Genomic DNA, 14,487 nt, shown 5'->3' with positions numbered 1-14,487 from the left:
CACCCTAATTCCCTGTGCATTCTCAGACAGATGAGTACCAGGACTATCTCTTAGACCCATGAGTACCAGGACTATCTGTTAGACACTGTACAAAAGCATTATCTATCCTCTACATTGCACTAATCATTGACTACTTATTCTTTATTCTAATAGTATTTTTTCTCTATCATAATTATTTATGGGTGTTATTGAAAGGGGTTTATTAAAGATTATGTGCTAAATACATTTCAAATACGTGAGAGAAAGTTGGCCACAAAGACAGTGATCCAATTATTTAGGTCAAGAAAATCAAAGTAACATTGATTAAAAAAAAAGAAAACAAAAGCCAAAAAGTAACATTTAGAGTCAACATTTCTAATTGACTTTTCATATTCAGTTAGAATTTGTAGTGTGATGAAAATATAAAACTGTTGTTATGTACATAGCAAATTGATTTTTTTAATACAAAACAAAAACTGTTGATGGTCACTGTTGTTCTTTTTACAGTGCTTGAAAACAGATTGGAAGAATATGAACCAAGATGAAAGAAAGTGGTTCATTCGATCGGAAGATTTCATGTGATTTCTATTTTGTGCTTTCTATTTTTGTCCTAGGTATTGCTAAATATAAGTTAACTTTGTATTTCTAAAATTAACATGTATATTTTATAACCATGAAAATGTGTGCTTCTTAAAAATATTTGCTATATTAACATTGTTTATATGTATGAACCATATTGCTCCCAATTTTATTTCAATCCTACATTCTACTTAACATCTTTGCAAGCCTCTTCTAAACATGTTCGATATCGAAAAAAACTACTAGCAGACCTGCAAAAGTTCGCCCCAGACACCATTTAGAAAAATATATAGTGTTTTTCATGGCCAAGTGACAAAATACATGATTTATTTAGAAACTTCACCAGTCCTCAGTACAGTAAGCTGCAATGCACTTATCACTCAAAAATGGGTTCAAATTATTCCAAATAAAATTTATAGTTTAGTAGCTGTTAGAAAAATCCTAGATATTATTAATACATGTAACTAAAAGTATTATACATTTAGCAACATACAATCTGTTCACACTCTTTAAAGCAGGGGTGTCCAATCTTTTGGCTTCACTGGGTCACACTGGAAGAAGAATTGTCTTGGGCCACACATAGAATACACTAACAGTAACGATAGCTGATGAGCTAAAAATTAATAATGATAATAATCTCACGTTTTAAGAAAGTTTACAATTTGCATTCGACTGCATTCAAAGCCATCCTGGACAGCATGTTGCCCGGAGGCAGCAGGTTGGACAAGCTTCCTTTAAAGCGTTTGTGCTGATGTTTCTACTGTAAATTTAAGCAATATATTAGCCATACCTCTCTGGTTTAACTCCCTCTCTTGCTTTCACTTGACTTTTAAAAGATAGTTGTACTCTTGCTAGCATAACAAAAAGTGATGTGGACAACAAATGTGTTTATCTTGTAACTACAGAGAACTAATCTGAAAAATTCAGGTACCATCTAAAATTGTCTAATCTGTTTAGCTATTCATGATAAGTTAGAAAAGTTCACTCTTCGCCTTCGTGCAAAGTAGCTCTCCTTTAAAAGAAAGTTTCTTAGCTTTAGCACTTCCTAGCATTGTCCAGATGGGCACAAGATTTCTTTCCTTCATTTTCCAGTCCTGCGGTGAGCGAGTTGTGATTGGTCGGCAGCTTCATGGAAATCCTCGAGTGCATAGGTACATCACTAACTCAAGAAATATTTAAAAATAAATTATAAGTGTAAATGCATTTTTATAGTAAGGCCGTATGCTTTAAAATATAAATCTATAATATTTATATATAGACTGCTATTATGCAGCAGTCATAATCTCCTATGAGAATAGCTGATGTTCTATGCCTTTGCATCCCACCTGGAATGATTTTAACTTTCAGCTTCTCTTCAAGAGCACCTGGATTTAGCCCCTGTGACTTATGGCTGCATCAGTTCATACAGAAATGTGTTGTATCACTCCAAAGGAAGTAGTTTATCTTCTACATGACAACACCTGCACATCTCCAAAAGCTGAAATAACTCTGAATACGCAAAGCCAGCATGGCTTTCAAAGGAATCTAGACACTAATTATAAACCTGGTAAGCAGGAATTTGCAGAAATAGAACAGAGCCATGCTGGGAGATCTGTCTTTCATTGTTTGTCTATTTATAAATTGATGTTGGGCTAAACTCCTGGGTAATTTGACTTAAACACATGACACAATGCTAATAATTCAGAAATTAGTTGATTTGGAAAGAATTGGTAAATAATCTTTTGTCCAGCAAACTTTTTCTTTGATTTTTCAAATTAATTTGTGGGCTCAAATGCAATAGTGTCAGCACGTTCAATATTTCGGTTTCTTCTTTAGAACTAACAGTAAGTCCCCTCAATATATAACATGAGAGATGTTTTCCCTATATGATTACTCCTATTTCCTAATCACTGTTATTAGCTGTTTGTTTATATTTTTAATACATAGAATCTAAATGTACCCAAATACACTAACACAAGAGAAATATCTTTTCCTATATAAAGTATTTATGAATATCAATTTTATGGGAATTTCTTTGATGCTTCTGGTAAGATCCAAATGCATTTCAGGTCCATAGTGACGTCAGGATGAAAATTGCCCTGTGTTATGGTCAACTTCACATCCAATGGATTGTGTCCATAAATTTACATTTCCCTAATACCTCTGGCTATAGGTTTGAGCCTGATAAATGTGACACCATTGGAGGTCCATTAAAAATGTGGCCCACATTAGATGCATCCATTAGATAATACTTTATTCATTGACAGCTTGGTGTATCTTGTTTTAAATCTCTTTTGCCTATGCTCAAACAAGAAAGCTAGCAAGGAATATTGGCATAAACTCATTTTCAGTAGATGTTTTATAAATATTGTTAAATATTGTTAACGAAATATTGTAAAATGCCATTATCCACTAAGGTAATCAGCCACATAACTTCAACTAGAGTCTCTATGCAGCAGACTTCTAAATATAAATCTCCAGCTGCCATCTTTTTAATGAGTCGTTTGAATTTAACTGCCCTAGACCAGCAAAACATGTCTTTTCCAAAGTTCTAAGGTTCTGGCTTGTCTTCTGAGTCTTACTTTTGTGAAAGTTACAACCATAGCCTTCACCATTCCCTTGAAATCCTTGAATTGGGTACTGATTTCTCCTTTGCTTTCTTTTTCTTACATGTGTCATAAGTTACACACTGAGGCTGTTCTGCCTTGCAGTTCTTATTTCCATTTTTCTCTTTCTCTTTGCACTCTTGTGACATGCATTTAAGCTATCAGTATTTACTGCAGAGACATCAATAACTTCTCAGTTGCTCTTTCCATCTACCATCTCTCCTGACCTTAGTCCATTTGGGAACTACTGCCAAATTAAGATTTCCTTTAGCAGATTTTTGCTGTAAGAACTTTGTTTCAAACCTTCAGTTGTCCTGAAATCCAAACTTCTCAAATAAACCCTTTTATATTTTGTCTCCACACTGTTTTTTTTTTTTGAGATGGAGTCTCACTCTGTCACCCAGAGTGTAGTGGTGTGATCTCAACTCACCACAACCTCCACCTCCTGGGTTCAAGCGATTCTCCTGCCTCAGCCTCCTGAGTAACTGGGATTACAGGTGTGCACCACCATGCCTGGCTAATTTTTGTATTTTTAGTAGAGACAAGGTTTCACCACGTTGGCCAGGCGGGTCTTGAACTCCTGACCTCAGATTATCCACCCACCTCTGCCTTCCAAAGTGCTGGGATTACAGGCGTGAGCCACCATGCCCAGCCAACACACTTATTTTTTTAAGAACTATTACTTTTAGCTCTGACATGTAAAGACATTGGAAAGAGTCACTCCATTACTTATAATAAGAAAAAGCTGGACAAGTAAAAAACCAATAACTTATCTTAGACTCATCAGAGAAGAGATGTGGCAAAATAAGCTGCCATCCTGAAACCTGAAGACTCAGAGACATCCAAAAAGTTACATCATTGGAGATCTATTCACCAGGAGCAGAAGGCCCTGGAGCGGTAAACTGGTGGGAACACTTGAATGGTTGATAAATTGCTGGCGGCTGAGCATGCATCAGTGTGAGGGGGAAAAAGCTACTGGAGGCTACAGTCTTAGAAGGCCCTTGCTGTTTTGACCTGCCTTCCAAGAATCCACCAGGTTCTCACTGTGGGGATCCAAGAAAGACCCTTTCATGGCTTTGGCATGGAAAAGGGAGGTATGAACATTCTGATACATGTGCTGAACCTTTTTCATAACAAAGTCTTGCTCTTCAGGGAAAATGACTTTGCAAGAATGTAATTCTGAAAACTTATTCCAGCTGGAGGAAGAGAATTCCTCTCTATTCCAGTCCTGTATAATCTTCCTATTTGACCTAAGTTCGGGGATGGAGGTGAGGGCAACACAATGAATGAGAAACAGGGTTTCAAGGAAAACAGATCGGGAATCCTGCAGTAAGAAGGGGTGGGAAGAGGGGGCTATACAATGTAGGAGGGACAGAAACATGAAGGAGAAAGGAAGGCCACATCCCTTTGACAGAGGCCCAAGAAAAGACTGAGACTTAAATAGAAGATTATAGAATATCCCCCTCCTCTTCAATCTACCACCATCGAATAGGGCTGCAGTACAATAATAGTGGGTTACAGCTGAAAGAACTGAAAGACACAAACTCTCTCCAAGGAGCAGTACATAGGAAATTCCCAAAGGCAAGAGGGCAGACAAACACAAGGAATAGGGAAATTGAAACTCCTAGTCCCTACAGCTATAACAAAAATTATCCAAAGCCTTGACTCCTAACCAGATTCACATAAATTCTCACATTAAAGCTCTATTTACCTCAGTTTGTATTTCCCAATACATGTCCAGCTTTCAGGCAAAAATGGTAAGTCATGTTAAAAGGCAATGAAAAACAGTCTGAATAAAATATAATCATTTTTATATATAATATAATATAATTATATTATATACACACATTCATATATGACACAGATGTTGGCATTATCTGACAGCAAAATTAAAATCTCTGATCAATATGTTAAGAACTGTTTTGAAAAAATTAGAAAACATGCAAAGAAAAAACTGAAAAAACCAACAATGGACAAAATCAAAGATTAAAAACTATAAGAAAACATTTTAAAATGCTAGAAATCAAAGAATGAATAAAGTTTGTCATTGTTTACTGAAAATATTCTTCTACTAAAGAATGAAGAATGAAGAACTGTCTTGGAACATGAATAACATTCTATAAATGAACAATGTATTTAGTAGAATCATTCTGTGGATATAGCCAAGGAGAAAATTAATATAGTAGAAGGTGTGACAATAGAAACAACTGAAACAGAAATATAAGGAGAAAAAAAATGAAAAAACAACAGAATATCTAAGAATTGAGGAACAGTTTCCAAAGGTGCACAATTGCAGTAGCAGAAGAAGAGGGAAAAAATGGAGTGGAACTATTTGAAGTAATAATGGCTAAGACCTTTCTAAATTAATGACAGACACCAAATTACATGTCCAGGTGAACTCAGAAAACACCAAACAGAATAAACACCCAATCCACACACACACACATACACACACACACACATATGCACACACACACATGCACATTATATCCAAATTTCAAATAATTAAATAGAAAATCTTGAAGAATGTCAGAGAAGAAAACATTATTTCTCTTACAGCAGAATAAAGATAAGAATTATATCAGACTTCTCTTCAGAAAACATGTAATCATAAGAGAGTGCAGTAAATATTTAAGTGTTGAAAGAAAAATACTACAAACATGGAATCCTATATCCTTCAAATTATCCTTCAGCATTGAAGGAGAAATAGACTTTCTCAGATAAATAAAAACTGAAGGAGTTCCTTGTGAGCACACCTTCCCCTGCACAAAATGTTAAAGACGTTTTTAGGCAAAAGAAAAAAACTATAGAGGTCAGAAATTTGGCTCTACCTAAAGAAAGTGTTAGGAAAATAAACAATAATAAGATCCATCAATATCACAAGAAACAGGAAAGAGGAATTGAGAATGCTCTGCTATAAAGTGCCTGTACAATATATTAAGTGGTATGGTGTTATCAGAGGATAGATACAGTTTACTTTAAAATGTATATTGTAAACTCTAGGATAATAACTAATTAACTTAAAAAGAGATAAATGATATGACAAGAAATAAAAATGAAATCATATAAAATGCTCAATTAAGACCAAAGAAGGAAAAGTTGGCAGGGGGGAAGAAACAAAGAGTAAATTCAACAAACTGAAAACTAGCTACTGGTAGATAATATTCCAATTATATTAATACTCACTTTAAATATGTGTGGTCTAAATATGCCATTTAATTGTCAGAATAGATTAAAAAACCAAACTGTATTTTGTCTACAAGAAACCAATTTTAATCATTTATATTTAATATCTAGACATAAAATTTATATGCAGAAATGTTAAAATTAGAGGGATAGAGAAAGATATCATGCTAACACTAATCAAGAGAAAGCCAGAGAATATTAACTTCAGATTTCATAACAAAGTAAATGATCAAGGGTAAAAAGAAACATTACATGATAAACAGGCCAATATTGCAAAAACATATAACAGCTCTAAACATGTATGCACTGAAAACAGAGCCTTAGAATAAATGAGATAAAAACTGATAGAACTGAAAGAAGGAATAGACAAATCCCCTAATATCGTGTTGGATACTTGAATACTTGTCTGGCAGCAACAGATAGATCCAGCAGGTAGAAAATTGGTAAGAATATAGATGATCTGAACAGCACTATAAATCAACTTTATCTAATTGGCATTTATAGAGTATCCCATCCAACAGCAGCAGATTATCCATTCTTCTCCAGTTTGAATGGAACATTCAGAAAGTTAAACTACATCCAGTAGCATGAAAAACAAATTCAGCAAATAGAATAGAAATTATACAAATTTCTTTTCCAAGATTTGTCTTTCTCTGCTTCATTTACAACTGAATTTATCAAAACCAGACCACCTGCTATTTCCAGCATATATCATATTTTTTCCTACCTCACTTCTCTCATTTATTTACTGAATATATCCTTAAGGATATTAGAGTATGTATTGAGATATAGTATAGTCTCACTTTAGACCATAAGCACCTTAAGGGTGTATTTTACTTTTGTTTTTGTTCCTTCACATTCTCCCATTCCAATATCTGAAAGTCTACTTTGTTTTCATTAGTGATTTTTCTACATGGACAAACCGGCTATACTCCTAAAAAATTATATCCTTAAAAATTCTAGAGTGAAGTTACATTCATGCAAGGACATGGACATTACATTCCTTAACCTTTTGAATAAACTTTAATGTGAAATGTAAAAAAATCTTTAATACAGTTTAACTCTCTAGGATATCCTTTTTTTTTTTTTTTTTTTTTTTTTTTTAGAGACAGGTACTTGTTCTTTCACCTAGGCTGGAGTGCAATTATGCAGTAATAGCTCACTTCAGCCACAAATTTCTGGGCTCAAGTAATCTTCCTGCCTAAGCCTCTGGACTAGCTAGAACTACAAGTGCATGCCACCATGCCCAGGCAATTTTTAATTCTTACTATTTTTTTTGTGTGGAGATGTGGTCTTGCTATGTTGCCCAGTCTGGTCTTGAACTCTTGCCCTCAAGTGATTCTCCCACCTTGGACTCCCAAAGTGTTGGGATTATAGATACTTGCAACTGTGCCTGGCCTTAGAATAGCCTTTTAAATGTTATGTTTCAATTAAAGTATTAGCAAAGCATGACTTATTTACGTTTATGACACCATAAATTATGTTTGTTTTGAGCAATTCCCTATTCCCTTTCCATAAGAAAGTTGCTAAGTCTCAGAAGCCAGTATGGCCAACCAAGAATTTTGGGTCAAAATCAAAGTCTTTTTAGACTGGAAATTTGGGAAGAATCTTTGCATTTTGCATAGAGCACTGATATGGTTTGGCTCTGTCCCCACCGAATCTCATCTTTAATTGTAACTTCCACAATTCTCACAGGTCATGGGAGGAACCCAGTGGGAGGTGATTGAATCATGGGGGCAGGTCTTTCCTGCACTGTTCTTATGATAGTGAATGAGTCTCATGAAATCTTACAGTTTTAAAAATGGGAGTTTCCCTGACAAGCTCTCTTTGCCTGCTGCCATACAGGTAAGATGTGACTTGCTCCTCCTTTCCTTCCATGATGATTATAAGGCTTCCCCCATCATGTGGAACTGTAAGTCTCATCAAACCTCTTTCCTTTGTAAGTTGCTCAGTCTCAGATATGTCTTTATCAGCAGTGCAAGAACAGACTAATATAGTAAATTGGTACCAGAAGTGGGGTGTTGCTGAAAAGATACTTGAAAATGTAGAAGCCATGTTGGAACTGGGTAACAGGCAGAGGCTGGAACAGTTTTGAGGGCTCAGAAGAAGACCAGAAAATGTGGGAAAGTTTGGAACTCCCTAGAGACTTGTTAAATGGCTTTGACCAAAATGCTGATAATGATATGGACAATGAAATCCAGGCTGAGGTGGTCTCAGATGGAGATGAGGAACTTGTGGGAAACTGGAGGAAAGGTGACTCTTGTTATGTTTCACCAAACAGACTGGTGGCATTTTGCACCTTCCCTAGAGATTTGTGAAACTTTGAACTGGAAAGAGATGATTTAGGGTATCTGGCAGGAGAAATTGCTAAGCAGCAAAGCATTCAAGAGGTGACTTTGGCTTGTTGGAGGCAGTTGGGTATTGTTAAAGGCATTCAGTTTTATAAGGGAAGCAGAGCATAAAAGTTCAGAAAATTTGCAGCTTAACAATGTGATAGAAAAGAAAATCCCATTTTCTGAGGAGAAATTCAAGCGGGCTGCAGAAATTTGCATAAGTAATGAGAAGCACAATGTTAATCCCCAAGAAAATGGGGAAAATGTCTCCAGGGCATGTCAGAGACCTTTGCAGCAACCCCTCTCATCACAGGCTCAGAGGACTAAGAGGAAAAAGTGGTTTCATGGGCCAGGCCAAGGGTCCCCATGCTGTGTGCAACCTAGGGACTTGGTGCCCTGTATCCCAGCCACTCAAGCTGTGTCTGAAGGGGGCCAGCATAGAGCTTGGGTCGTAGGCTTCAGAGGGTGCAAGCCTCAAGGCTTGGCAGCTTCCACATGGTGTTAAGCCTGTGAGTGCACAGAAATCAAGAATTGAAGTTTGAGAACCTCCACCTAGATTTCAGAGGATGTATGGAAATGTCTGGATGTCCAAGCAGAAGTTTGCTGTGGGGGTGGGGCTGTCATGGAGAACCTCTGCTAGGGCAGTGCAGAAGGGAAATATGGGGTCAGAGCCCCCACACAGTGTCCCTACTGAGCCACTGCCTAGTAGAGCTGTGAGAAGAGTGCCACTGTCCTCCAGACCCCAGAATGGCAGATCCACTGACAGCTTGCACCATATGCCTGGAAAAGCCAAAGACACTCAATGCCAGCCCATGAAAGCAGCAGAGAGGGAGGTTGTACCTTCCAAGCCAAAGTGATGGAACTGTCCAAGAACATGGGAACCCACCTCTTGCATCAGCGTGACCCAGATGCGAGACATGCAGTCAAAGGAGATCATTCTGGAGCTTTAAGATTTGACTGCCCCTCTGGATTTCAGACTCGCATGGGGCTCGTTGCCCCTTTGTTTTGGCCAATTTCTCCCATTTGGAATGGCTGTATTTACCCAATACCTGTATCTGGGAAGTAACTAACTTGCTTTGGATTTTACAGGCTCATAAGCGTAAGGGACTTGCCTTGTCTCAGATGAGACACTGGACTGTGGACTTTTGAGATAATGCTGAAATGAGTGAAGACTTTGCGGGACTGTTGTGAGGGCATAATTGTTTAGAAATGTGAGGGCATGAGATTTGGGAGGGGTCGGGGTGGAATGATATGGTATGGCTGTGTTCTCACCAAATCTCATCTTGAATTGTAACTCCCATAATTCCCATGTGTCATGGGAGGAACCCAGTGGGAGGTGATTGAATTATGGGATGGGTCTTTCCTGTGCTATTTTCATGATAGTGAATAGGTATCATGAAATCTGATGGTTTTAAAAACAGGAGTTTTCCAGCACAAGCTTTCTTTGCCTGCTCCCATCCTTGCAAGATGTGTCTTGCTCCTCCTTGCCTTCCACCATGATTGTGTGGCCTCCCCAGCCATGTGGAACTATAAGTCCGATTAAACCTCTTTCTTTTGTAAATTGTTCAGTCTCAGATTTTTACACTTAGTATGCCAGGAAATTAAAAAAATCAAAATCACAAATGCCAGTCTCCCTAAACTCTACCTACCAATCAGTTGTAGCATCTAGCGTCCATTAAATTGGTTTAAGTGAGTAGATGTAGTATATATGAATGCATTTAGGAGTAATATCTTACCTTTAACATTAAGGATTAAGTCACTACAAAAATTAAAACCTAGACTCTTACTCCCTGTTCATTAAATATTTTAAATTTTATTTATAACGCTGTACTGTGTGAAATGTGATTACTATAGTGTTAACCAAATAAAATATCTAAAAGTGCTTTCATCCCCATACTAAATTTTATCTTTTTATTGATGTGAACAATGACCTCCCTAAATCATTAATTACATCTAAGTGAATTGCAAGTGTAATTTTGTCATTTGGTCTGATTCTCCCAGAAAACATGAGTAAGTGAACTATGGTATCATCCCTGAAAAAATTCCTTCCAAACAGAAGTGAAACAGCCCTCAATCCATTGCATGCAAATGAAACATATGGTTCCTATTTAGACCAACTCATCAAGTCTTTAAGTAAACAAAGATGGCAGATACAGAATCCTATTGATGTGTTTCTCTTACGGGTTTTGTCTGTTAACCTGTGGGAGAATTTATCTCTAGTCAAGCTACCAAAATTCTCCTTCGCTAATGTAAGTCTTATTTATTTTTAAAGGGAAACAAAAAGTGTCAAATCATAGGTTTTTTCAATGCAGAAATGTACTGTTTTTTATAACGCTATTCAATATACTTATTGTCTTTTAAATAGGGCATTACATTTCCAGCATTTCTTTTAGCAAAAGATGCTTTATTTCTTTTAAAAAGAAATCTCAGCATAATCCCTAGAAATTTAAATAACTTTATTATTTGCATTTCAAATTTTAACTGAAGAAACTGAAGTCAATTTCAGAAAGCACAGCTACTAAAAGAAACTAACATGAAAAGCATAGTTTTATCTAAGCTGTTTCTTTACTATTAATTTTTAATCTCCTAGACTCAAAGTAGTCCAACAATGCACACTTCTATTTCTCCTTTTTGAATTTAAAAATACTGAATGCATTATGAAGTCAAGTTGTAGTTTGTGAACTCATGCACATTCCTCCACAGAAAGAAAATAAACACTGGGTGATTATTTGAGCACAAATAGGGTGATGTAGCTACTCATTTCAAAAATGCGAGCTTTGTCTGTGAACAGCAGATGCAGACAAGTGTGTGTGCCTGATAACACGGATACAAGATGGATACAAATGCTATCAGCAATCTCGTGTATTAGGAATGTGGCCACAACAGCTAAGTTGACATCACCAGAGCAAATACAAATTTTTTTCTTCCATAAAGAAGGTTAGTCAAACTCAGGTTTTCTTCTGGATATTTTAGATATCTTTTAGATAAGTGCTTTTCAAACTTTAATACCTGTATGATCATCTAGTGATCTCGTTAAAATACATGTTACAAATCAGAAGGTCTGGACTGGGGTCCAATAATTTGCATTTCTAACAAGTTCTGAGGTGATCTTGAGAATACATTTCTGAGGACAGTATTTAAGTAGTAAGGTGTTAGAGCATCACTCCAAGCATTCATGAGGAGCTTAATAATATATTGTTATAAATTGTTACTTTATATTAAGTGGCATTTTTGGCTATGTAGACACGTACTAAAGTTAACAATTACATTTTCACATCACATTTGGATGGCTTTAGATACTATGTAGATAAAACCTATTTTGGTGGCTCAGAGTATTTTGGAGGGTAATACATTCTATTTTGAGTCCTTTTCCAGGGAATCAAATTTGGGATACCAAAAGCAATCTACTGTATTTGTCAGAAGGATGATCATTGTTTTCTGTATTGGCAAGAATCTCTTTTAGTTTTGTTTCTTCACTTTGCCTTAGTTCACATGTTATCATCCACTATTATACATGCAAGAGGAAGACACAAGATGCTCGATCAAGTAGGCACTTGTTGATTTCAGAGTTAACACCTCACTATCAGATATTAATAAGGCAGGACAAATAAGACATTGTCCCTAATTTTAATGCAGTAACTAAATTGGGGAGATAAATATGTGGAATATTCTGAGGGTGAAGTGGTCGCCTTAGTTAGGGGAGAATGATGGAAAGTTTTATGGAAGGGATGATTGTGATTGGGCAGAGCTCAGAAAGCTGAAAAGGACTTGGACAGCTAGACAGATTTGTCCATGACATTGAAAAGGAAGCCTATGCAGTTTCTCGAAGTCCACAAATGTTTGGCTTGTTGGAGGCAGTGCAAATACTAGTGGGAAAATCAGTAGGAAAGATGGTGGAGGGTATCATGGGAATAGGCTATGGAAATTCTGTTAGGCAGGCTCAAGGACTTATATCTCTATCCTGGCAGTATAGAGTCACTAATGAAGTTTAAGTAGGGTAATGATGTGATCAGATTATTTTTCCCATAGGTTCTTTATCTACCTTCACTTCAAGGTTCTACAGAAAACATCTCTTCCACATAATGTGCCTTCCGATGAAAGCCCGTTCAGAGGTCAGTGTGTGTTTGTTAGATTCTCCATGATTTTATCTTTACCATGACTATATAGTACACAAATTCTAATTTTTGCCTCAGCGATTAGAATTATTTTAAACCCACTATAGCCAGTAATTGAATTGTGTTCTCTCTCCTTTCCTATCTTTTGCTTATAGGTATTTCAGCAAAAAAAAAAAAAAAAAAAAAAATCACAGTGTTAACTCTCATGGAAGTTACTAAAACCCGGTGTTAAACTCCGAACTCCCATCCATAACCTCTTTAAGCCATGTTTCTCCAAAGTTGTCATTTCTCTGGGCTGGATTGTAGCCCTTGTACTATGCCACCTGTAAGCTTTACACATTTTTTTAAAAAAGGTAATAAATGACTTTATTGTGTTCATTAGAAATCATTCATATTAATTATAAAAGATTATAATTAATCTTTTAGATTGTCTACAATATGTCTACAAAAAATTAAGAAAAAAATCCCTCTCTAAGCATTTATCCAAACAAATTTAAACCTATACAAATTTGTACAATAAACACCTCAATACCCTTTATATAGATTAATCTACTGTTTTAAATTATAATGTATGTTTCCTCTCTATACAATTGGTCAAATGAAGCATTTGAAAATAAGTCACATGTATTATTAACTAAAATACAGTTATGCCGAATGCATCTTCTAAAAATAAATACGTTATCCTTAAATAAGGACAGTACCCTTACATTAGGTTGGTGCAAACATGCCTAGTATACTAAATATTGCCATTACTTTCAATGACAAAAACCACAATTACTTTTGCACCACCCTAATAATGGAGAAATGTAGCAGTAGTAACAGTACTATGGTAATAGTATTAACAATATTATTTTAAACACAGACCATATTCAATTGTCTCCAAAATAACTTTTATAGCATTTTAAAAATCGAAATTCAGATGCTGAGTTTTGCTTTTGTGTGTCTTATTCATTTTCAATCTATGAATGCCCGTGCATATATATTTATAGATATATATTTTGTTTTATGATCTAAATATTTTACTTTTGCATATTTAATTGGTTTTGGATTGAGGACTACCTATACTTTTTAATGTGTGGAATTTCTCTTTTTGTAGATTCTTAACATACACCCAATAATGGAGTTTGAGTTGTTAGTTCTTGTTCTTGTTATTTTTTTTGTTTGTTTTCTGTGTGGTTTCCAGAAAGGAAAGTAAAACAATTAAAAACTAACTTGGAGATGGAGTTTTTATTTCCACTTAGGATATAAAAACAACACACTGGAAATTCCTTCCCATTTTAACCATGAGAAATAGCTGACAAGTATTCAAAATCACAACTTTGATCCCATCAAAGAGCTAAGATCATTAGCCCAACAAGTGAATTGAATTCCAAAGAATAGGAAGACTCTCCAAAGAGAGAGAAAACACTACTCTTATCTTTGGATGAACACAGGTTAAAGAAGTAGCCTCCATAAAAGCAAGTAAAAATAAAGTAGTTGAAATTTTTATAAATTATTAAAGAGCAAGTGTGGGCTAATGTTACAGTTTAGAATAACTAGTAACACTGGACACAGGGGAGTCTGTATTCACTTAAAGTTCCTTTTCATCTGCCTGTACTGGGTGCTCACAACATGTACTGGGGGCAGAATAGGAGACTGGAAATAACCCACTTATTGGTACATTAGGGGTTATTGACTGCTGCTGATGGAAGGCACAAAGTCTCTTTCAAT

General features: G+C 35.9%; 1 long non-coding RNA gene across 1 annotated transcript in view; it reads left to right on the top strand.

The window, feature by feature from the left end:
• The first annotated feature begins 11,460 nt into the window (after positions 1–11,460).
• The window catches only part of LOC144329657 (uncharacterized), a 51,151-nt gene continuing 48,124 nt past the window's right edge, over positions 11,461–14,487 (top strand). Inside the window, exons 1-2 of the long non-coding RNA XR_013395267.1 lie at positions 11,461–11,599; positions 12,692–12,774. This is a non-coding gene — a long non-coding RNA (uncharacterized LOC144329657). The remainder of the gene's footprint in view (positions 11,600–12,691; positions 12,775–14,487) is intronic.

Source organism: Macaca mulatta, chromosome 7, assembly GCF_049350105.2.
Source record: "Macaca mulatta isolate MMU2019108-1 chromosome 7, T2T-MMU8v2.0, whole genome shotgun sequence".
In the NCBI taxonomy this organism is placed as follows: Eukaryota; Metazoa; Chordata; class Mammalia; order Primates; family Cercopithecidae; genus Macaca; species Macaca mulatta.
This window is presented reverse-complemented; position numbering and strand designations above follow the sequence as displayed.